Below are 25,842 nucleotides of genomic sequence, written 5' to 3'. Positions count from 1 at the left end.
AATCGTATGAAATCTAGCTGTCTTAAACAACCTAATTAAGATACTTGTGAGCTGTCCTTCCCACATCTAGATCACTCTTACAGAAGAAGCCCAAAGAAAAGAGAATTTTCTAAACATTGCCATCAATTTGGAGTCCAAATGGAGGGGGAAAAATGCAAGATTAGGCAAAAGAGAGGATGGAGAGATCTCTTTTTCAAGGCAGCTGAGAAATCTGAATATGTATCATTGGATCATTCCTTTGCTCATCAAGTGATGTGATCTCTCTTTCATGACAGAGAAAACTGGGCTATCAACTTGCATAAATGGGGACTCAGCAACTATTTCTGTAGCTGATTAAGGATTGTGCATTGGGCTAGCCTCTAAGAAGTTTTCAAGAACCTGGTATAGGGACTGATTATGCCATATGCTGTCTTACACTTTGTCATGGTCAGATTCATGTGTCAGCTTGGTCATGCGGTGGTACCTGTTTGTCTGGTTGGGCAAATGCTGGCCTGTCTGTTACTTTGAGGACATTTCATAGAATTAAATCATGATCACTGTGGATGCAGCTGATTTCACTCATAATCAGCCAAGGGGAGTATCTTCTGCAATGAGTGATGCTTAATCTAATCATTGGAAGTCTTTTAAGGAAGATTCAGAAGAGACATGCTCTCTTCCTGCTTTGGCTGGCAAGACTCTTCTGTGGAGTTCATCCAGACCCTCCATCAGAATCATCAGCTTCACAGCCTGCCTTGTGGATTTTGTACTCTGCATTCCCATGGTTACATGAGACACTTTTATTAATTTTATATTTGCGAGTGTTTCCTGTTGATTCTGTTTCTCTAGAGAACCCTAACTAATACAACTGGGTACCAGGAGTGGTTCTTAAAAAGAATCTTAAAAACGGGTTTTTATGAATGGTTTTCTTCTCTGACTGGACTCAAATGCACTAAGGACTCTGCTTCCCATAATTGGAATGACATTGCCAATCCATGGAGTGAGTTGGCAAAAGAGATAGTCAAAATATCACCCTTCGATTCTTCTAATGCTTCACCTGTATGAAGCCAGGCTCTAGTGCATAATATTTTTGACACCTTTGCAGAGTTTTGTGGAAATAGGAGGTATAGAGATGCTGACTGGTTGTTGTTAAATACACTGTATACATTAATGAGTGAAAGGGATGGGCTTAAGGCTTCAAATGAGAAGCTTAAGTGCCATCTGGAAGATTTAGAATTTTCTATGAGTGTTCTGAAGGAAAATCTTATTTTCTATACCCATAGACTTGAGATTTCTGAAAATCAGACTCAGAATCTTAATGTTAGACTAGCAACTTTATGACATAAATTGAAATCTCAATCTTGCGTGGTGTCTGCCATTAAAGTGAGGGCATTGATTGGAAAAGAGTGGGACCATGAAAAATAAGATGGTGACATATGGATCAAAATGATGTCAGGGGTGAGGTTAAAACCCTAGATCATGCTGAGTCTTCTCTAGATAACCCTGCAATAGTCTGCCCTGAAGACATAGCTGCTCCACCTCCAGCCCGCCTTGAGGAGGTGGCCACCCAACATCTACCTGAAGGGACAAGCCCTAGAGTGACTGATCCTGTTTCACCAGATGAAACTGCAAATGAATGCCCTGAAGCAAATGGTTGGAGGATATTTCTAATTCTTTTCATGACCGACCTCCACCATTCCTCATTTCTTCCAGATCTATACCTAGACTAAAATCCCAATAGGATCCTAAAGATGAGTTAGGGGCCCCACACATGAGGAGGTACAATATACTCCAAAAGAACTGTGTGAGTTTTGCAATTTATATAGACATAAATCAAGGGAATGTGTGTGGCAATGGATTTTAAGGGTGTGGGATAATGATGGGAGGAATATAAGGCTGGATCAGGCTGAATTTGTTGATATGGGCCCTCTAAGCTGAGATTCTGCATTCAATGTTATAGCTCTAGGGATTAGAAAAGGCATTAACAGTTTGTTTAGATGATTGGTTGAAACATGGATCAAAAGGTGGCTGACATTACCTGAGGTTGAAATGCCAGAGCTGCCCTGGTATAATGTAGATGAGGGGATCCAGAGGATTAGAGAGATTGGAATGTTAGAGTGGATTTATCATGCAAAGCCTGCTCTTACACCCCAGGAATGTCCAGAGGATGCACCTTTTACCAGAACAGTGAGAAATAAATTTGTAAGACTAGCGCCATCATCCCTAAAAAGCTCTGTAGTTGCACTTCTCTGTAGGTCAGATATTACTGTAGGAACTGCTGTCACTGAGCTGGAATCCTTAAACACAGTGGGGATGACCAGATCCCAAGTTGGCAGAAGCCAGGGGTCAACACTTAATTTTCAAAGACAGGGTGGACATGACTATTATAATAGACAGCACACTCAAAGCAAGAGTCAAAACAATCTGACTTGCAGAGATTTGTGGTGTTGGCTAGTAAATCATGGGGTACCTAGAAATACAATAGAAGGGCATTCTAGTAAATTCTTGTTTGAGCTGTATAAACAAAAGAGTTCTAAGTCAAGTGAACAGACGTCTAACCTGAATTACAAAAACACAGAGTCATGGCCCATTAACCAATTTCCAGGCTTGAGGCAGTTTACAGACCCAGAGCCCCTTGAATGAAGGAGAGGCCAGGTCCCTATGGGGAAGAAACCTGTTACACTGCCACAAATTTATACTGTTAATCTTCCTTCAAGCCTTCCCCAAGGAGACTGATGGTCTTTTACCAGGGTAACTGTGCATTTGGGAAAAGGAAATGATCAGCTATTTCAGGGGTTATTAGACACTGGTTCAGAAGTGGCATTAATTCCAGGGGACCCAAAATGTCACTCTGGTCCACCAGTCAGAGTGGAGGCTTATGGAGGTCAGGTGATTGATGGAGTTTTAGCTCAGGTCCATCTCACAGTTGGTCCAGTGGGTGTCTGAACACATTCTGTAGTTATTTCCCCAGTTCCAGAATATATAATTGGTATAGACATACTGAGCAACTGGCATTTCCCCACCATGGCTCTCTAACACATGCAGTGAGGGCTAATATGGTGGGAGAGGCCAAGTGGAAGTCACTAGAACTGCCCCTACCTGGCAAAATAATAAATCAGGAACAATATTAGATTCCTGGAGGAATTGCAGAGATTACTGCCACTCTTAAGGACTTGAAAGATGCAGGGGTGGTGATTCCCACCATATCCCCATTCAACTCTCCTATTTGGAATGTACAGAAAACAGATGGGTCTTGGAGGATGACAGTGGATTATCGTACACTCAACCAGGTGGTAACTTCAATTGCCGCTGCTGCTCCAGATGTGGTATCATTGCTTGAGCAAATCAATACATCCCCTGGTACCTGGTATGCAGCTATTGATCTGGAAAATGCCTTTTTTCTCAATAGCTATTAGTAAGGACCACCAGAAACAGTTTGCTTTCAGCTGGCAAGGTCAGCAATATACTTTCACTGTCCTACCTCAGGGGTATATCAACTCTCCAGCCCTATGTCATAATCTTGTCTGCAGGGAACTTGATTGTTTCTCCCTCCCACAAGACATCACACTGGTCCATTATATCGATGATATCATGTTGATTATATTTAGTAAGCAAGAAGTAGCAACTACTCTAGACTTACTGATAAGGCATTTGCATGTCAAAGGATGGGAGATAAATCCAAAAAAATACAGGGGACTTCCACCTCAGTGAAATTTCTAGGTGTCCAGTGATGTGGGGTAAGTTGAGCTTTCCCTTCTAAGGTGAAGGATAAGTTGCTGCATCTGTCCCCTCCTATGACCAAAAAAGAGGCCCAACACCTAGTTTCCCACTTTGGATTTTGGTGACAACATATTCCTCATTTGGGTGTGCTACTCTGGCCCATTTATTGAGAGACCAGAAAAGCTGCTAATTTTGCTTAGGAACCTGAACAAGAGGAGGCTCTGAGACAGGTCCAGGCTGCTGAACAAGCTGCTCCACCATTTGGACAATATGATCCAGCAGATCTAATGGTGCTGGAAGTGTTAGTGGCAAATAGAGGTGCAGTTTAGAGTCTTTGGCAGGCCCCTATAGGAGAATCAAAACTCAGACCCTTCAGAGTTTGGAGCAACCCCTTACCATCTGCTGAAGATAACTACTCTCCTTTTGAGAAACAGCTTTTGGCCTGTTACTGGGCCTTAGTAGAGACTGAACACTTAACCTTAGGCCACCAAGTTACCATGAGACCTGAGTTGCTTATCATGACCTGGGCATTGTCTGACCCACCAAGCCATAAAGTTGGGCATGCACAGCAGCACTCTATCATAAAATGGAAATGTTATATACGAGATAGGGCCAGAGCAGGTCCTGAAGGCTCAAGTAAGTTACATGACGAAGTGGTCCAAATGCCCATGGTCTTCACTCCTTCCATATTACCTTCTCTTTCCCAGGCCAGACTATGGCCTCTTGGGGAGTTCCTTACAGTGAATTGACTGAGGAAGAGAAAACTCGGGCCTGGTTTACAGATGGTTCAGCACGATATGCAGGTACCACCCGAAAGTGGACAGCTGAAGCACTACAACCCTTTTCTGGGGTGTCCTTGAAGGACAGTGGTGAGGGGAAATCCTCCCAGTGGGCAGAACTTCGAGCAGTGTACTTGGTTGCTCATTTTGCTTGGAAGGAGAACTGGTCAGAGCTGCATTTGTATACTGACTCATGGGCTGTTGCTAATGGTTTGGCTGGATGGTCAGGGACTTGGAAAGACCATAATCAGAAAATTGGTGACAAAGAGGTCTGAGGAAGAGGATGTGGATAGACCTTTCTGAGTGGTCTTAAAACACGGAGATATTTGTGTTCCATGTGAATGCACACCAGAGGGTGACTTCAGCAGAGGAAAGTTTTCATAATCAAGTGAATAAGATGACCCGTTCTGTGGATACCAGTCAGCCTCTTTCCCCAGCAACTCCTGTCATTGCCCAATGAGCTCATGGACAAAGTGGTCATGGTGGTAGGGATGGAGGTTATGCATGGGCTCAGCAACATGGACTTCCACTCACCAAGGCTGACGTGGCTATAGCCGCTGCTGAGTACCCAGTCTTCCAGCAGCAGAGACCCACACTCAGCCCCAGATATGGCACCATTCCCTGAGGTGACCAGCCAGCTACGTGGTGGCAGGTTGATTACATTGGGCCACTCCCTTCATGGAAGGGGCAGAGATTTGTTCTAACTGGAATAGACACATACTCTGGATATGGGTTTGCTTTCCCTGCATGCAATGCTACTGCCAAAACTACCATCTGTGGACTTACAGAATGCCTTATCCATTATCATGGTATTCCACACAGCATTGCTTCTGATCAAGGAACACACTTCACAGCCAATGAAGTGTGGAAATGGGCACATGCTCATGGAATTCTCTGGTCTTACCATGTTTCCCATCATCCAGAAGCAGCTGGATTGATAGAACAGTAGAACGGCCTTTTGAAAACTCAATTAAGGTGCCAAATAGGTGGCAATATCTTGAAGGGCTGGGGTAATGTTTTCCAGGAAGTGGTATGCTCTGAATCAGCGTCCGCTGCATAGTGCTGTTTCTCCCATAGCCAGGATCCATGGGTCCAGGAACCAAGGGGTAGAAATGGGAGTGGCACCACTCACTATTACCCCTAGTGATCCACTAGGAAAATGTTTGCTTCCTGTCCCTGTGACCCTGAGCTCTGCTGGTCTACAGGTTTTAGTTCCAAAATGGGGAGTGCTTCCACCAGGATAAACAACAATGATTCCATTGAGCTGGAATCTAAGACTGCCATCTGGTCACTTTAGGCTACTCATGCCCCTGAGAAACACGCCAAGAAAGGGATCACATTATTGTCTGGGGTGATTGACCCTGACTATCAGGGAAAAATAGGACTGCAACTACACAATAAAGGTAAAGAAGAGTTTTCCTGGAATATAGGAGATCCCCTAGGGAATCTCTTAGTACTACCATGCCCTGTGATTAAAATCAATGGAAAACTGCAATAACGCAATCCAGGCAGGACTACCAATGGCTCTGAAACTTCAGGAATAAAGGTTTGGATTACCACACCAGGCAAGAAACCACTGCCAGCTGAAGTGCTTGCTGAGGGTAAAGGGAACATGGAATGGGTAGTGGAAGAAGGTAGTGGTAAATATGAACTACGACCATGCAGTCAGTTATAGAAACAAGGACCATAATGCTGCTTTGATCATGCTATACTATTTAAGTTGTAAGATATCAAGTTTAAGAATGAATATTACCCAAGGACTTGCACCTTATTCTGGAGAGATTTAATGTGTTTCCAGTTATATGCAGGAAGTTGAGTATTGTTAGGTGAAAGAAAAAATGTGTTTTATTGTTTTTTATTTAGAAATTAGGTAGACTTAAGGTGATGTGTATAGCTGCCACATTGACAAGGGGTGGACTGCCATGGTTCATGTTGACACTACTCCTGTGTCAACTTGGCCAGGTGGTAGCACCTGTTTGTCTGGTCGGGCAAGTGCTGGCCTGTCTTTTGTTATAAGGACATTTCATAGAATTAAATTATGATCACGTCAGCTGCATACACAGCTGATGCCATTTGTAATCAGCCAAGGGGAGGGTCTTCTGCAATGAGTGACCCTTAATCTAATCACTGGAAGCCTTTTAAGAAGAGACAGGCTCTCTTCCTGCTTAATTTAGAACCTTCATCAGAATCGTCAGCTTCCCAACTTGCTCTACAGATTTTGGACTCTACATTCCCACAGTTATGTGAGAGACTTCTATAAATTTTATATTTATGAATATTTCCTGTTGATTCTGTTTCTCTAGAGAACGCTGTGCTGGTTTGAAATGATGTATGGACCCTAAAAAAGCCATGTTTTAATCCAAATCCCATTTTGTAAAGGCAGCCGCTTCTTCTAATCCTTATTCACTATTGTATGTTTGAAATTGTAAATAGATCATCTCTCTGGAGATGTGATTTAATCAAGAGCGGTTGTTAAACGGATTAGGTAGAGGCATGTCTCCACCCACTTGGGTTTGTCTTGATTAGTTTCTGGAGTCCTATAAAAGAGGAAACATTTTAGAGAATGAAGGAGATTTAGAGAGAGCAGAGCAGAACGACATAGCCATGAAATAGAAGTCCACCAGCCAGCGACCTTTGGAGATGAAAGAAGGAACATACATCCTGGGGGGCTTCATGAAACAGGAAGCCAGGAGAAGAAGCTAGCAGATGATGCCGTGCTCACCATGTGCCCTTCCAGATGAGAGGGAAACTCTGACTGTGTTCACCATTTGCTTTCTCACTTGAGAGAGAGAGACTCTGAACTTCATCAGCATTCTTGAACCAAGGTACCTTTCCCTGGATGCCTTAGATTGGACATTTCTATAGACTTGCTTTAACTGGGACATTTTCTTGGCCTTAGAACTGTAAACCAGCAACTCATTAAATTCCCCTTTTTAAAAGTCATTCCATTTCTGGTATATTGCATTCTGGCAGCAGGCAAACTAGAACAAACTCTAACTAATACACACTTTTAAAAAACTGAAATGAAATCATCAGTTACCTTCCTAGAATCCCTGTTTAGAAGGTAATCTATTTTTAACTTTCTAAGGGGTGATATTTCTGAATAAAGCTTGTTTTATCTTAAAAAATTAATAATTGTAGTATGGGTATCATTCCTATTTAGAAAGATGATAGCAATTTATAGTGTCATTGAAATTTACTTCAATGAGGAATACTTCCTGTATTAGTTAAGGTTCTCTAGAGAAACAGAACCAACAGGGAACACTTGCAAATATAAAATTTATGAAAGTGTCTCACATGACCGTAGGAACGCAGAGTCCAAAATCCACAGGGCAGGCTGCGAAGCCGATGACTCCAATGGATGGCCTGGACGAACTCCACAGGAGAGGCTCACCAGTCAAAGCAGGAATGGAACCTGTCTCCTCTGAGTCCTCCTTAAAAGGCTTCCCATGATTGGATTTAGCATCACTAATTGCAGAAGACACTCCCCTTTGGCTGATTATAAATGGAATCAGCTGTGGATGTAGCTGACGTGATCATGACCTAATCCTATGAAATGTCCTCATTGCAACAGAGAGGCCAGCGCTTGCCCAATCAGATAAACAGGTACCACAACTTGGCCAAGTTGACATCTGTCCCTAACCATGACAGTCCACCCCTTGTCAACTTGGCATATATATATATATATATATATATATATATATATATATATATATATATATATATATATATATATATATATATATATATATATATCACCTTAGACCATACATAATTTCCAAATGAAAACAAATAAGCACACATTTTTTTCTTTTACCTGACAATACTCAACTGTCCTGCATATAACTGGAAACACATTAAATCTCTCCAGAATAGCGTGCAAATCCTTGGGCAACATTCATTCTTAAACTTGATATCTTACAACTTAAATAGTATAACACAAACAAAACAGCATTACAGTCCTCATTTCTGTAACTGATCACGTGGTCGAAGTTCATATTTATCACTACCTTCTTCCACTACCCATTCCATGTTCCCTTTCCCCTCAGCAAGCACTTCAGCTGTCCGTGGTTCTTTGCCTGGTGGAGTGACCCAAACCTTCATTCCTGAAGTCTCAGAGCCATTAGTGGTCCTGCCTGGATTGTGTTGTTGCAGTTTTCCATTGATTTTAATCACAGGGCATGGTAGTACTAATAGACGCCCCAGGGGATCTCCTATATTCCAAGAAAACTCTTCTTTACCTCCATTATGTAGTTGCAGTCCTACTTCCTTCTGATAGTCAGGGTCAATTACCCCAGACAATAATGCAATCCCCTTCTTGATGTGTTGATCCAGAGGCATAAGTAGCCCAAAGTGGCCAGGTGGCAATCTTAACTTTCAGTTCAGTGGTATCACTGTTGTTTCTCCTGGAGAAAGCACACCCCGTTTTGCAACTAAAACCTGTAGACCAGCAGAACTCAGGGTAGCAGGGACAGGAAGCAAAAATTTTCCTAGTGGATCACTAGGAGTAATAGTGAGTGGCACCACACCCATTTCCACCCCTTGGTTCCTGGACCCATGGATCCTGGCTATGAGAGACACAGCACCATACAGTGGACGCTGATTCAGAGCAAACACAGCTTCCTGGAGAACATTACCCCAGCCTTTCAAGTTTTTGCCACCTAGTTGGCACCGTAATTGAGTTTTCAAAAGGCCATTCCACCGTTCTATCAATCCAGCTGCTTCTGGATGATGGGGAACATGGTAAGACCAGAGAATTCCATGAGCATGTGCCCATTCCCGCACTTCATTTGCTGTGAAGTGTGTTCCTTGATCCGAAGCAATGCTATGTGGAATACCATGACGATGGATAAGGCATTCTGTAAGCCCACGGATAGTAGTTTTGGCAGAAGCATTGCGTGCAGGGAAAGCAAACCCATATCCAGAGTATGTGTCTATTCCAGTTAGAACAAATCTCTGCCCCTTCCATGAAGGGAGTGGTCCAATGTAATCAACCTGCCACCATGTAGCTGGCTGGTCACCTCAGGGAATGGTGCCATATCGGGGGCTGAGTGTGGGTCTCTGCTGCTGGCAGATTGGGCACTCAGCAGTGGCTGTAGCCAGGTCAGACTTGGTGAGTGGAAGTCCATGTTGCTGAGCCCATGCATAACCTCCAACCCTACCACCATGACCACTTTGTCCATGAGCCCATTGGGCAATAACAGGAGTTGCTGGGGAAAGAGGCTGACTGGTATCCACAGAACGGGTCATCTTATCCACTTGATTATTAAAATCTTTCTCTGCTGAAGTCACCCTCTGGTGTGCATTCACATGGGACACAAATATCTTCATGTTTTTAGCCCACTCAGAAAGGTCTATCCACATACTTCTTCCCCAGACCTCTTTGTCACCAATTTTCCAATTATGGTCTTTCCAAGTCCCTGACCATCCAGCCCAACCATTAGCAACAGCCCATGAGTCAGTATACAAATGCACCTCTGGCCAGTTTTCCTTCCAAGCAAAATGAACAACCAGGTGCACTGCTTGAAGTTCTGCCCACTGGGAGGATTTCCCCTCACCACTGTCCTTCAAGGACACCCCAGAAAGGGGTTGTAATGCTTCAGCTGTCCACTTTCGGGTGGTACCTGCATATCGTGCTGAACCATCTGTAAACCAGGCCCGAGTTTTCTCTTCCTCAGTCAATTCACTGTAAGGAACTCCCCAAGAGGCCATAGCTCTGGTCTGGGAAAGAGAAGGTAATGTGGCAGCAGGAGTGGAAACCATGGGCATTTGTGCCACTTCTTCATGTAACTTACTTGTGCCTTCAGGACCTGCTCTGGCTCTATCTCATATATACCATTTCCACTTTACAATAGAGTGCTGCTGTGCATGCCCAACTTTATGGCTTGGTGGGTCAGACAACACCCAACTCGTGATAGGCAACTCAGGTCTCATGGTAACTTGGTGGCCCATGGTTAAGCGTTCAGTCTCTACTAAGGCCCAGTAGCAGGTCAAAAGCTGTTTTCCAAAAGGAGAGTAGTTATCTGCAGCAGATGGTAAGGCTTTGCTCCAAAATCCTAAGGGTCTGTGTTGTGATTCTCCTATAGGGGCCTGCCAAAGGCTCCAGACAGCATCTCTATTTGCCACTGACACTTCCAGCACCATTGGATCTGCTGGATCATATGGCCCAAGTGGCAGAGCAGCTTGCACAGCAGCCTGGACCTGTCGCAGAGCCTCCTCTTGTTCAGGTCCCCACTCAAAATTAGCAGTTTTTCTGGTCACTCGATAAATGGGCCGGAGTAGCACACCCAAATGAGGAATATGTTGTCACCAAAATCCAAAAAGACCCACTAGGTGTTGTGCCTCTTTTTTGGTTGTGGGAGGGGCCAGATGCAGCAATTTATCCTTCACCTTAGAAGGGATATCTCGACATGCCCCACACCACTGGACACCTAGAAATTTTACTGAGGTGGAAGGCCCCTGTATTTTTGTTGGATTTATCTCCCATCCTCTGACACGCAAATGCCTTACCAGTAAATCTAGAGTAGTTGCTACTTCTTGCTCACTAGGTCCAATCAACATGATATCATCAATATAATGGACCAGTGTGATGTCTTGTGGGAGGGAGAAACGATCAAGGTCTCTGCGAACAAGATTATGACATAGGGCTGGAGAGTTGATATACCCCTGAGGTAGGACAGTGAAAGTATATTGCTGACCTTGCCAGCTGAAAGCAAACTGTTTCTGGTGGTCCTTACTAATAGCTATTGAGAAAAAAGCATTTTCCAGATCAATAGCTGCATACCAGGTACCAGGGGATGTATTGATTTGCTCAAGCAATGATACTACATCTGGAACAGCAGCTGCAATTGGAGTTACCACCTGGTTGAGTTTACGATAATCCACTGTCATTCTCCAAGACCCATCTGTTTTCTGCACAGGCCAAATAGGAGAGTTGAATGGGGATATGGTGGGAATCACCACCCCTGCATCTTTCAAGTCCTTAAGAGTGGCAGTAATCTCTGCAATCCCTCCAGGAATACGGTATTGCTTTTGATTTACTATTTTGCTTGGTAGGGGCAGTTCTAGTGGCTTCCACTTGGCCTTTCCCACCATAATAGCCCTCACTGCACGAGTTAGAGAACCAACGTGGGGATTCTGCCAGTTGCTCAGTATGTCTATGCCAATTATACATTCCGGAACTGGGGAAATAACTACAGGATGGGTCCGGGGGCCCACTGGACCCACTGTGAGACGGACCTGAGCTAAAACTCCATTGATCACCTGGCCTCCATAAGCCCCCACTCTGACTGGTGGTCCAGAGTGACGTTTTGGGTCCCCTGGAATTAATGTCACTTCTGAACCAGTGTCTAATAATCCCCGAAATATCTGATCATTTCCTTTTCCCCAATGCACAGTTACCCTGGTAAAAGGCCGTCGGTCTCCTTGGGGAAGACTTAGAGGAAGGTTAGCAGTATAAATTTGTGGCAGTGTAACAGGTTTCTTCCCCATAGGGACCTGGCCTCCCCTTCATTCAAGGGGCTCAGGGTCTGTAAACTGTTTCAAGTCTGGAAATTGGTTAAGGGGCCGTGACTCTGTGTTTTTGTAATTCAGGTTAGACTTCTGTTCCCTTGACCTAGAACTCTTGTTTATACAGCTCCAACAAGAATTTAGTAGACTGCCCTTCTATTGTATTTCTAGGCACCCCATGATTTACTAGCCAATGCCACAAATCTCTGCGTGTCATATAATTTTGATGCTTCCTTTGAGTTTGTTTTCTATTATAATAGCCGCGTCTACCCTGTCTTTGGTGATTAAGTGCTGCCACCTGGCTTCTGCCAACTCGGGATCCTGTCATCCCCATTGTGTTTAAGGATTCCAGCTCAGTGACAGCAGTTCCTACAGTAATATCTGACCTACAGAGAAGTGCAACCACAGAGCTCTTGAGGGATGATGGCGCTAGTCTCACAAATTTATTTCTCACTGTTCTGGTAAAAGGTGCATCCTCTGGACATTCCTGGGGTGTAAGAGCAGGCTTTGCATGATAAATCCACTCTAACATCCCAATCTCTCTAAGCCTCTGGATCCCCTCATCTACATTATACCAGGGCAGTTCTGGCATTTCAACCTCAGGTAATGTTGACCACCTTTTGATCCATGTTTCAACCACCCACCCAAACAAGCTGTTAACACCTTTTCTAACTGCTCTAGCTATAACATTGAATGCAGAATCTCTGCTTAGTGGGTCCATATCAATAAATTCAGCCTGATCCAGCCTTATATTCCTCCCACCATTATCCCACACTCTTAAAATCCATTGCCACACATATTCCCCTGATTTCTGTCTATATAAATTGGAAAACTCACACAGTTCTTTTGGAGTATAACGTACCTCCTCATGTGTGATACTTTGTACCTCACCTTTAGGGGCCTGTTGGGACTTTAGTCTAGTTATAGGTCTAGAAGAAATGAGGGGTGGTGGGGGTGGGTCATGAAAAGAATTAGAAATATCTTCCAAGCCATTTGCTTCAGGGCTTTCATTTGCAGTTTCATCTGGTGAAACAGGATTAATAACTCTAGGGCTAATCCCTTCAGGAGGAGGTTGGGTGGCCAATTCCTCAAGGCAGGCTGGAGGTGGGGCGGCTATGTCCTCAGGGCAGACTATTACAGGGTTATCTAAAGAAGGCTCAGCATGGTCTAGGGTTTCAACCTCATCCCCAACATCATTATCAATCCATATGTCACCATCCCATTTTTCAGGGTCCCACTCCTTTCCAATCAATGCCCTCACTTTAACGGCAGACACCATGCAAGACTGAGATTTCAGTTTACGTTGTAAAGTTGCTACTCTAACAATAAGATTCTGAATCTGATTTTCAGAGATCTCAAGTCTACGGCTACAGGAAATAAAATTTTCCTTCAGGATACTCATAGAAACCTCTACATCTTTCAGACGGCACTTAAGCTTCTTGTTTGAAACCTTAAGCCCATCCCTTTCACCCTTTAATGTAGACAGTGTATCTAACAACAACCAACCAACATCTCTATAACTCTTATTCCTACAAAACTCTGTAAAGGTGTCAAAAACATTATCCCCCAGAGTCTGGCTTCATACAAGCGAAGCATTAGGAGAATCGAATGATGATATTTTGACTATCTCCTTTGCCAACTCAGTCCATGGATTGGGAGTGTCATTCTGATTACGGGAATCAGAGTCCTTAGTGTCTCTGAGCCCAGTCAGAGTAGAAAACCATTCATAAAAACCCATTTTTAAGATTCTGTTCCTTAAGAACCACTCCCGGTACCAAGATGTATTAGTTAGGGTTCTCTAGAGAAACAGAATCAACAGGGAACACTTGCAAATATAAAATTTATGAAAGTGTCTCACGTGACCGTAGGAACGCAGAGTCCAAAATCCATAGGGCAGGCTGCGAAGCCGATGACTCCAATGGATGGCCTGGATGAACTCCACAGGAGAGGCTCACCAGCCAAAGCAGGAATGGAACCTGTCTCCTCTGAGTCCTCCTTAAAAGGCTTCCCATGATTGGATTTAGCATCACTAATTGCAGAAGACACTCCCCTTTGGCTGATTATAAATGGAATCAGCTGTGGATGTAGCTGACGTGATCATGACCTAATCCTATGAAATGTCCTCATTGCAACAGACAGGCCAGCACTTGCCCAATCAGATAAACAGGTACCACAACTTGGCCATGTTGACACCTGTCCCTAACCATGACACTTCCTTTTTCTCTAACCTCCGAAACTACTTTGATTTTTCCTTAGATATTCACATTTTAATGAAATCAGAGATTTTCTTAATTGCTGGCATTTTCTTAAGGGATTTCTTCTAGGGCACAATAGTTTTTTAAATAATTTTGATAATTTCAGACCTATGTATTTAATTTCTTATTGCAGTATTTATATCTGCATTCTGCATTAGGGACTACCATAGTGCTTGCACTCATATCTTAATTTAACTTGGTTCTATTTAATGTGTTGAGCGCCTATTATTTGCAGTGAAATAAATCCAAAGATTCAGGTAATGCCCTATGATACGTTGTTTGATAAACAAATGACTAAAAAAGGAACCAGGAGAGTTAATAATTAAAACAACAGCAAAAACAAAACATAGTGGGTCAGTGAATAATCAATCTGCAAGAGGGCAAATAATTCTGACTTTCACCCAGAGCAATTTGCTTACACAAATTTTGTTTTCTCTTTATGCCTCACTAGGATGATATAAAGGGGAGTTAAGATACAAAACCCCTCAAGTATTTTGGGGAAATCACCTTTAAATTTCATTAGTTAAAATCCAAACCACTGAGTTTACAGGCCTTCTTTCATCTTCAGAGAGAGAAAACCGCACACCACTAGGCATCTCGATAGGAGTGTGCAATATCAAGCACCTTAGAAACATACAGTTCCTGAGCATTTATGTAATGAGCAGCCTCAGGCATTTTTATCTGATTTTGCAAAGGGCTTGGAATAACAGTCTTCATGAGTCATTATTTTTCAGTTGCAATGTAAGTTTAAGTATCTGATAAGTTTCAAAAGCGAGGATTGTCCTTAAATTCCTGGATACCAGTAACGTTGTCTTCTATATCTTTTTGGTCTCCACGATTGATAGAAAATATATATTTATTGTTGACTGTTGAAAAAAATTGGCCAGAAGAAATCTTCACACACATTCATATATCTTTGTTTCATAGAATAGAAAATAGGACCTATTTTGCATATATATATAATTGTGGAGAATAATAAAACATCTATATCTCTGCTACTACCAACTCTTAACAGTTCAACGTTTTGCTGTGTTTACTTTAGATACTTTTTTAAAAAGAAATACCACATTACAGATGCAATAGGATGTGAATTAGCTAATCGTTTTATATCAATATTAAATTTCCTGATTTTTATCATGGTGTTGTAATTGTTGTTTAAGAGTAAGGGAGAACCATATGTACAACGTGCCCTCAAATGACTTAGGAAAAGAAAAGTATATTTGTGTATAGGTGTGCATGTGCAGTTGTGTGTGTGTGTGTATATATACAGAGACAGAAGGGGAGAGAAAAACTGATAAACCAATTGAAAATTAAATAAGACAATAGGTGAAGTTATAAAAAGAATATATGGATGTTCTTTGTTCTAATCTTGTAGCTATTTTGCGAGTTTGAAATTATATTTAAAAATAACACTCTAAAAAAGACTTACAGATACAGTTGCAGTCCCCATCTATCATTCCACATTCCTATTATTAATCTTCCTCCCTAGTGGTATTTTGCTACTCTGAATTTGCTGTTTATCACTCCTGTACATCCTTGTAGTTTTTTTTCAAAGATATGTGTTCAAAGACAATATAGCTCTTTAAAAAGGTTTATGTAAATGCTATTCTTTGTGCTTTCTTCTACTTACATATGTTTACACAAACATATTATACAAGCAAATTATATATATATATGAATGTATATTGATATCCTGTTTTCACACAACTGGTGACATTTCATTATTGTGAACCCTCTTTTATTTTAATAGCACCACAACTTTAGACATGGTTCCACATTTCCACATTGTTTCACAAAGAGTTTCTTTATAATTTTTGTTGATTCATGGGATTCCATTAACATGAAAATATCATGATTTATTTATGGTTTCCTGTTTGTATAAAATTATTTCTTTGATATTTGAAAACAATGCTTCAGTAAATAACCTTGTGCAGTCATAATTTAGTACATTTTGCCCATGTGTGAATTATCTGTGAGATATATTCCTAGAAGTAAAATTGTTGAATTAAAAGGTTTGTTCGTTTGTTACTTGGATAGATACTTCCCATCTATCTATCTATCTATCTATCTATCTATAGAATAAACTAGTATTTTATCTGCAATATTTGAAAATGTGAGTTCCCTGTAAACATATGATATTAACAAATTTACTGATTTTGCCAAATTGATAAGTGAAAAATTATATCTCAGTGTTGTTTTAATTTGAATTTATCATACTATGAATCAAGTTTACCATTTTTTTTTCACAAACGTAAGGGTCATTTGTATTTCCTTTTATGTGAGGAAATGCCTTATCTGATTTTCAAAAAATGGTTGGTAATTTTATTATTAATTTGAAGGAGCACTTTATATATCAGGGACATTATCCCTTTGTTAAGACATATGAATTACAAATAGTTCCCGTCATTCGTGATTTGTCTTTGCTTACAGTGGCTTCTGCTATGCAGATTTAACACATCTAACATTTGATTCACTGATATTTTTTTCTCGTGGCTTCCCTTGTGTCATAGTTAATGGAATACTGTTTATTTAACTTTTATTTTAATAATTGAACAGGATGATTCTAAAATTCAGGAGAAAAATAAACGAGCAAGAACAGCCAAAAAAAAAAAAGAAGAGCAACGAGTAGAAACTACTATTATTGCAGTGTAAAATATAATTAAAAGCTATAGTTATTTATGCAATGTGGTGTTACTTTATGAAAGAGAATAATTTAACAAAATAGGATGTCCTTGGGACTTTATATATGGGACTTTAGAATATAATAATAGTGGCTTTTCAAATCTTGGGGAAAAGATGGATATATAATAGTAGTCATTTGGAAATTCTATATATAATTAATTTAGTATATATATAGTATATATAGATCCATATAGCATAATGTATGCGCTAGGATGAATTTCAAAGTATTATAAAAATATAATTGTGAAAAATAAAATGCTAGCACTCCTAAAAAACCTTGAGAATTCTTTGTATGACCTCACAGTAGGAATGCAACCACGAAGTTAGGATTTGACAAATAATTATGATTACTGAATAATTATATAGTGTTTTTTTTTTTTTTTTTTTTACTTTCTAGTGTATTAGAATAGACAGAGGGAAATACTTGGAAGTTCTGATTTGATCCAGGTGCCTTGATCTGTTAATGATTGCATAACTGTATAGCCTCTTTCTTCTCAGTGTAAAACCCTTGAGACTGGCCTCCACTTGTCCCATCTCATGCTGTTTTTCAACTTTAGAGTTTTATAATCATTGAAGACATTCTCTGATGTCTATTAAATGAAGGGCCTTGAGTCAGCCTAGAACTAATTCACCTAAATTTCTTCTTTTTTAATGTGAACATTTAGAACTATAAAATTTCCCCTCAACACTATTTTTGCTGCACCCCATAAATTTGGGTATGCTATATTTTCATCTTCATTCACCTCAAGGGATTTTCTAATTCCCCTTGTGATTTCCTTTATAGCCCTTTGGTTTTTGAAGAACATACTGTTTGATTTCCACATGTTTTTGAATTTTCCATTTCTTTCTCTGTTATTACTTCTAGATTCATTCCAGTGCAGTTAGAAAAGATACAGTGTATGATTTCAATATTTTTAAATTTCCTGAGACTTATGATATAGTCCATCCTGGAGAATTATCCAAGTGCACCTTACATGAATATGTATTTTGGCTGAAATGCTTTGAGTTCTGATAGGTCTAGTTGGTTTAGAGTGTCAATCATGTCTTATGTTTCTTTACTGACCTTCTGTGTCTGGTTTATCCATTACTGAAAGTGGTATATTGAAATATTTTACCATTAATGTAGAACTGTCAATTTCTTCCTTTAAACATGTCAGCATTTGTTTCGTATATTTTGGGACTCTGCTGTTAGGTGCTCGTATATTTATAATTGTTATATGTTTTTGTTGAATTGACCCCTTTATCAGTATGTATTGACATTTCTTTGTCCCACATAACTGTTTTTGAACTAAAGTAATCTTTGTCTGATATTAGTGTAGCTGTTCCAGCTCTCTTTTGGTTACTACTTTCATGGTAAAAAGTTTACCCTTCCCTTCTCTTTCAATCTACTTGCTGCTTTGCATTTAAGGTGAGTCCCTTGTAGACAGCTTATAGTCGAGTCATATATATGCATGTTTTTTCCACATGGGCAAGCACTAGGAATCAAACCCGGATCTCTGGCATGGCAGGCGAGAACTCTGCCTGCTGAGCCACTGTGGCCCGCCCTGAGTCATACTTTATCCCTCTGCCAATCTCTGTTTTTGATTGAAGAGTTTAATATATTTACATTTAAAATCACTACTGATAATGAAGGACATTCTTCTGTCATTTTGTTATTTAGTCTTTTAACTTTTTTGTCCCTCAATTCTTCTTTAATCCCTACATTCAAGTTCATTTGATGTTTTGGACTTTACCACATTGAGTCCCTTCTCATTTCTATTTGGATATTTTTCATGTATTTCCTTGTGGTTACCCTGGGGTTAAAATTTAATATCCTAAAATATATAAAAAATCATATTTAATTTGATACCTACTTGTCTTCAATAGCAAATACATGCTCTATTCCTATACCTCTCCATCCTCTTACCTTTTTTGTACTTGTTATCACTTATATCTTTGTACACTTTGTGTCAAAAGCCATAGATTTATTATTGCTTTTTATGAATTTTCATTTTAGCATAGATAGGATTTAAGAAATAGAGTTACATACCCCAAAAATTGCAATAAATAGTACTAAGATGTATATACTCAAATGTTTTGCTTTACTGCAGGTCTTTCCTTTTTTATGTCTCTGAACCATTGTCTAGTGTCTTTTCCTGCCAGATGAAGAGCTCCCTTTAGCACTGCTTGTAAGGCAGGGCTAGTGATAATGAACTCCTCAGATTTTGTTTATCTGGTATTGTCTTAATCTCTCCTTAGTGTGTGAAGAAAGCCTCACCAAATATAAAATTCTTGGTTGGCAATTGTTTTCTTTCAGTGCTTTAAGTATTTCAACCCATTGCTTTCTTGCCTAAATGATTTCGGATTGGAAATTGGCATTTAATCTGATTTGGACTCCTTGTACACACGGCTTTCTTGTTGCAGATTTCCAGGGTGTTCCACTGCAGGACTTACTGGAAGTAAACCTTTGCCCAGGGCCAGCTGCCTCAATTCTTCTTTATACTGCTTTTGTCATCTCAAGCTACTTTTGCCTGGAGGGCAAATTCTGAGCTGGTGGAGGGGTAAAGGAGATGCAAGAGAGGGGTTTCTGAAATAAGTCTTACCCGTTCAGAACAAGGGCAGGAATCTACAAAGGAATGCATTGACTTGCCCCAAACTGTCCTGGAAAGGGGATGAGGGAGAGACCAAGAACGGCATCAGGAGCTTTTCCACAGCTCCCCAAAGTTGCACTGTCTTGGCCTGCCCAGCAAGTACAGTCCTTCAGCTGTCCTCTGAAGGTCTAAGGAAGCATGAGGTCTTTAAGCATTCTCAGTTACCTTAGTCTAGGATAGGTTGGAACACTCAAAGCTGGGCCCCCAGTTATCCAAAGTAGCTCATCAAAAGATGTGATCAGAGACTTCCTGGAAGATGGCGGCTTAGTAAGACGCGCAGATCTTAGTTTCTTCTCCAGGACACCTACTAGGGGAGTAGAAACGATACAGAAAGCGCCCAAAGCCACAACAGAGATAAAAAAGACAGCGTACCCCATCCTGGAACGGCTGGCTGGCTGAGAGAAGCAGCTCGGGTGAGATCGCCGAGGCGCGCGGGCCTCACCGGGTGGGGTGGCAAGCGGCCAGAGTTACTCCCTTCCCCCTTTTCGGGCCGGCTGGGAGAATTGGAGAGGCGGTCCCCTGAAACAAAGACGGCTGGCGCCCACACCACGCGCAGCCCCCGGACCAACTGAGAGAATTGGATCGGAAACCCCCAGGCCGCGGAGAACGGTGACGGGTGGGGGAGGCCCCTTCCAAACCCGTGACTCCCGGGGAACGTGCACTCTCTCGGGCGGGCCGCTGCCGCTGGCGCCCTCCCGCCACGCTTGTTGCCCAGGGCCGACTAGGAAATTCGGACGGGCTCTTTCCCTGGCTGCGGCGACCAGCAACCCTCCCTGCGTTCGGACCCCGGGCCGGCTCAAGCCGTTTCCGCTAGCAAACCCCCCGGACGGCGAGAGTTTTCCAAAGTTTAAGGTCCCACAGCACCTTTTACTGGTGGGACCCGCAGACAAACGTGTGCCACGAGCGCCACCTACTGGGCAGGATAAGAAAAACAGAACCCAGAGATTTCACAGAAAAATATTACAACCTTGCTGGGTCCAACACCAAGAGAAATCTGAATAAATGCCCAGACGCCAGCAGCAGAAGATAACTGTCCACGCTCAAAAGATTGAGAATATGGCCCAGTCAAAGGAACAAACCAATAGCTCAAATGAGACACAAGAGCTGAGACAACTAATCCTGAATATACGAACAGAAATGGAAAACCTCTTCAAAAATGAAATCGATAAATTGAGGGAGGACATGAAGAGGACATGGGCTGAACATAAAGAAGAAATAGAAAAACTGAAAAAACAAATCGCAGAACTTATGGAAGTGAAGGATAAAGTAGCAAACATAGAAAAAATAATGGATAGCTACAATGATAGATTTAAAGAGACAGAAGATAGAATTAGTGATTTGGAGGATGGAACATCTGAATCCCAAAAAGAAACAGAAACTATCAGGAAAAGAATGGAAAAATTTGAACAGGGTATCAGGGAACTCAAGGACAATATGAACCGCACAAATATACGTGTTGTGGGTGTCCCAGAAGGAGAAGAGAAGGGAAAAGGAGGAGAAAAACTAATGGAAGAAATTTTCACTGAAAATTTCCCAACTCTTATGAAAGACCTAAAATTACAGATCCAAGAAGTGCAGCGCACCCCAAAGAGATTAGACCCAAATAGGCGTTCTCCAAGACACTTACTAGTTAGAATGTCAGAGGTCAAAGAGAAAGAGAAGATCTTGAAAGCAGCAAGAGAAAAACAATCCATTACATACAAGGGAAACCCAATAAGACTTTGTGTAGATTTCTCAGCAGAAACCATGGAAGCTAGAAGACAGTGGGATGATATATTTAAAATACTAAAAGAGAAAAACTGCCAACCAAGACTCCTATATCCAGCAAAATTATCCTTCAAAAATGAGGGAGAAATTAAAACATTCTCAGACAAAAAGTCACTGAAAGAATTTGTGACCAAGAGACCAGCTCTGCAAGAAATACTAAAGGGAGCACTAGAGTCAGATACAAAAAGACAGAAGAGAGAGATATGGAAAAGAGTGTAGAAAGAAGGAAAATCAGATATGATATATATAATACAAAAGGCAAAATGTTAGAGGAAAATATTATCCAAACAGTAATAACACTAAATGTCAATGGACTGAATTCCCCAATCAAAAGACATAGATTGGCAGAATGGATTAAAAAACAGGATCCTTCTATATGCTGTCTACAGGAAACACATCTTAGACCCAAAGATAAACATAGGTTGAAAGTGAAAGGTTGGGAAAAGATATTTCATGCAAATAACAACCAGAAAAGAGCAGGAGTGGCTATACTAATATCCAACAAATTAGACTTCAAATGTAAAACAGTTAAAAGAGACAAAGAAGGACACTATATACTAATAAAAGGAACAATTAAACAAGAAGACATAACAATCATAAATATTTACGCACCGAATCAGAATGCCCCAAAATACGTGAGGAATATACTGCAAACACTGAAAAGGGAAATAGACTCATATACCATAATAGTTGGAGACTTCAACTCACCACTCTCATCAAGGGACAGAACATCTAGACAGAGGATCAACAAAGAAATAGAGAATCTGAATATTACTATAAATGAACTAGACTTAATAGACATTTATAGGACATTACATCCCACAACAGCAGGATACACCTTTTTCTCAAGTGCTCATGGATCATTCTCAAAGATAGACCATATGCTGGGTCACAAAGCAAGTCTCAACAAATTTAAAAAGATTGAAATCTTACACAACACTTTCTCGGACCATAAAGGAATGATGTTGGAAATCAATAATAGGCAGAGTGCCAGAAAATTCACAAATACGTGGAGGCTCAACAACACACTCCTAAACAACGACTGGGTCAAACAAGAAATTGCAAGAGAAATTAGCAAATACCTCGAGGCGAATGAAAATGAAAACACAACATATCAAAACTTATGGGACGCAGCAAAGGCAGTGCTAAGAGGGAAATTTATTGCTCTAAATGCCTATATCAGAAAAGAAGAAAAGGCAAAAATTCAGGAATTAACTATCCATTTGGAAGAACTGGAGAAAGAACAGCAAGCTAACCCCAAAGCAAGCAAAAGGAAAGAAATAACAAAGATTAGAGCACAAATAAATGAAATTGAAAACATGAAAACAATAGAGAAAATCAATAAGGCCAGAAGTTGGTTCTATGAGAAAATCAATAAGATTGATGGGCCCTTAGCAAGATTGACAAAAAGAAGAAGAGAGAGGATGCAAATAAATAAGATCAGAAATGGAAGAGGAGACATAACTACTGACCTCACAGAAATAAAGGAGGTAATAACAGGATACTATGAACAACTTTACGCTAATAAATACAACAATTTAGAGGAAATGGACGGGTTCCTGGAAAGACATGAACAACCAACTTTGACTCAAGAAGACATAGATGACCTCAACAAACCAATCACAAGTAAAGAAATTGAATTAGTCATTCAAAAGCTTCCTAAAAAGAAAAGTCCAGGACCAGATGGCTTCACATGTGAATTCTACCAAACGTTCCAGAAAGAATTAGTACCAATTCTCTTCAAACTCTTCAAAAAAATCGAAGTGGAGGGAAAACTACCTAATTCATTCTATGAAGCCAACATCACCCTCATACCAAAACCAGGCAAAGATATTACAAAAAAAGAAAACTACAGACCAATCTCTCTAATGAATACAGATGCAAAAATCCTCGATAAAATTCTAGCAAATCGTATCCAACAACACATTAAAAGAATTATACATCATGACCAAGTAGGATTTATCCCAGGTATGCAAGGATGGTTCAACATAAGAAAATCAATTAATGTAATACACCATATCAACAAATCAAAGCAGAAAAATCACATGATCATCTCAATTGATGCAGAGAAGGCATTCGACAAGATTCAACATCCTTTCCTGTTGAAAACACTTCAAAATATAGGAATACAAGGGAACTTCCTTAAAATGATAGAGGGAATATATGAAAAACCCACAGCTAATATCATCCTCAATGGGGAAAAATTGAAAACTTTCCCCCTAAGATCAGGAACAAGACAAGGATGTCCACTATCACCACTATTATTCAACATTGTGTTGGAGGTTCTAGCCAGAGCAATTAGACAAGAAAAAGAAATACAAGGCATCAAAATTGGAAAGGAAGAAGTAAAACTATCACTGTTTGCAGACGATATGATACTATACGTCGAAAACCCGGAAAAATCCACAACAAAACTACTAGAGCTAATAAATGAGTACAGCAAAGTAGCAGGTTACAAGATCAACATTCAAAAATCTGTAGCATTTCTATACACTAGTAATGAACAAGCTGAGGGGGAAATCAAGAAACGAATCCCATTTACAATTGCAACTAAAAGAATAAAATACCTAGGAATAAATTTAACTAAAGAGACAAAAAACCTATATAAAGAAAACTACAAAAAACTGCTAAAAGAAATCACAGAAGACCTAAATAGATGGAAGGGCATACCGTGTTCATGGATTGGAAGACTAAATATAGTTAAGATGTCAATCCTACCTAAATTGATTTACAGATTCAATGCAATACCAATCAAAATCCCAACAACTTATTTTTCAGAAATAGAAAAACCAATAAGCAAATTTATCTGGAAGGGCAGGGTGCCCCGAATTGCTAAAAACATCTTGAGGAAAAAAAACGAAGCTGGAGGTCTCGCGCTGCCTGACTTTAAGGCATATTATGAAGCCACAGTGGTCAAAACAGCATGGTATTGGCATAAAGATAGATATATCGACCAATGGAATCGAGTAGAGTGCTCAGATATAGACCCTCTCATCTATGGACATTTGATCTTTGATAAGGCAGTCAAGCCAACTCACCTGGGACAGAGCAGTCTCTTCAATAAATGGTGCCTAGAGAACTGGATATCCATATGCAAAAGAATGAAAGAAGACCCATCTCTCACACCCTATACAAAAGTTAACTCAAAATGGATCAAAGATCCAAACATTAGGTCTAAGACCATAAAACAGTTAGAGGAAAATGTAGGGAGATATCTTATGGATCTTACAACTGGAGGCGGTTTTATGGACCTTAAACCTAAAGCAAGAGCACTGAAGAAGGAAATAAATAAATGGGAACTCCTCAAAATTAAACACTTTTGTGCATCAAAGAACTTCATCAAGAAAGTAGAAAGACAGCCTTCACAATGGGAGACAATATTTGGAAATGATATATCAGATAAAGGTCTAGTATCCAGAATTTATAAAGAGATTGTTCATCTCAACAACAAAAAGACAGCCAACCCAATTACAAAATGGGAAAAAGACTTGAACAGACACCTCTCAGAAGAGGAAATACGGATGGCCAAGAGGCACATGAAGAGATGCTCAATGTCCCTGGCCATTAGAGAAATGCAAATCAAAACCACAATGAGATATCATCTCACACCCACCAGAATGGCCATTATCAACAAAACAGAAAATGACAAGTGCTGGAGAGGATGCGGAGAAAGAGGCACACTTATCCACTGTTGGTGGGAATGTCAAAGGGTGCAACCACTGTGGAAGGCAGTTTGGCGGTTCCTCAAAAAGCTGAATATAGAATTGCCATACGACCCAGCAATACCATTGCTAGGTATCTACTCAAAGGACTTAAGGGCAAAGACACAAACGGACATTTGCACACCAATGTTTATAGCAGCATTATTTACAATTGCAAAGAGATGGAAACAGCCAAAATCTCCATCAACAGAAGAGTGGCTAAACAAACTGTGGTATATACATACGATGGAATATTATGCAGCTTTAAGACAAGATAAACTTATGAACCATGTAATAACATGGATGGACCTAGAGAATATTATGCTGAGTGAATCCAGCCAAAAACTAAAGGACAAATACTGTATGGTCCCACTGATGTGAACGGACATTCGAGAATAAACTTGAAATATGTCATTGGTAACAGAGTTCAGCAGGAGTTAGAAACAGGGTAAGACAATGGGTAATTGAAGCTGAAGGGATACAGACTGTGCAACAGGACTAGATACAAAAACTCAAAAATGGACAGCACAATAATACCTAATTGTAAAGTAATCATGTTAAAACACTGAATGAAGCTGAATCTGAGCTATAGGTTTTTGTTTTGTTTTGTGTTGTTTTGTTTTGATTTTACTATTATTACTTTTATTTTTTTCTCTATACTAACATTCTATATCTTTTTTGGTTATGTTGCTAGTTCTTCTAAACCAATGCAAATGTACTAAGAAATGATGATCATGCAGCTATGTGATGATGTTAAGAATTAATGATTGCATGTGTAGAATGGTATGATCTCTAAATGTTGGGTTAATTTCTTTTTTTCTGT

Source organism: Tamandua tetradactyla, chromosome 21 (assembly GCF_023851605.1).
Source record: "Tamandua tetradactyla isolate mTamTet1 chromosome 21, mTamTet1.pri, whole genome shotgun sequence".
NCBI classification, from domain to species: domain Eukaryota; kingdom Metazoa; phylum Chordata; class Mammalia; order Pilosa; family Myrmecophagidae; genus Tamandua; species Tamandua tetradactyla.
Note: the sequence above shows the minus strand (reverse complement) of the source record.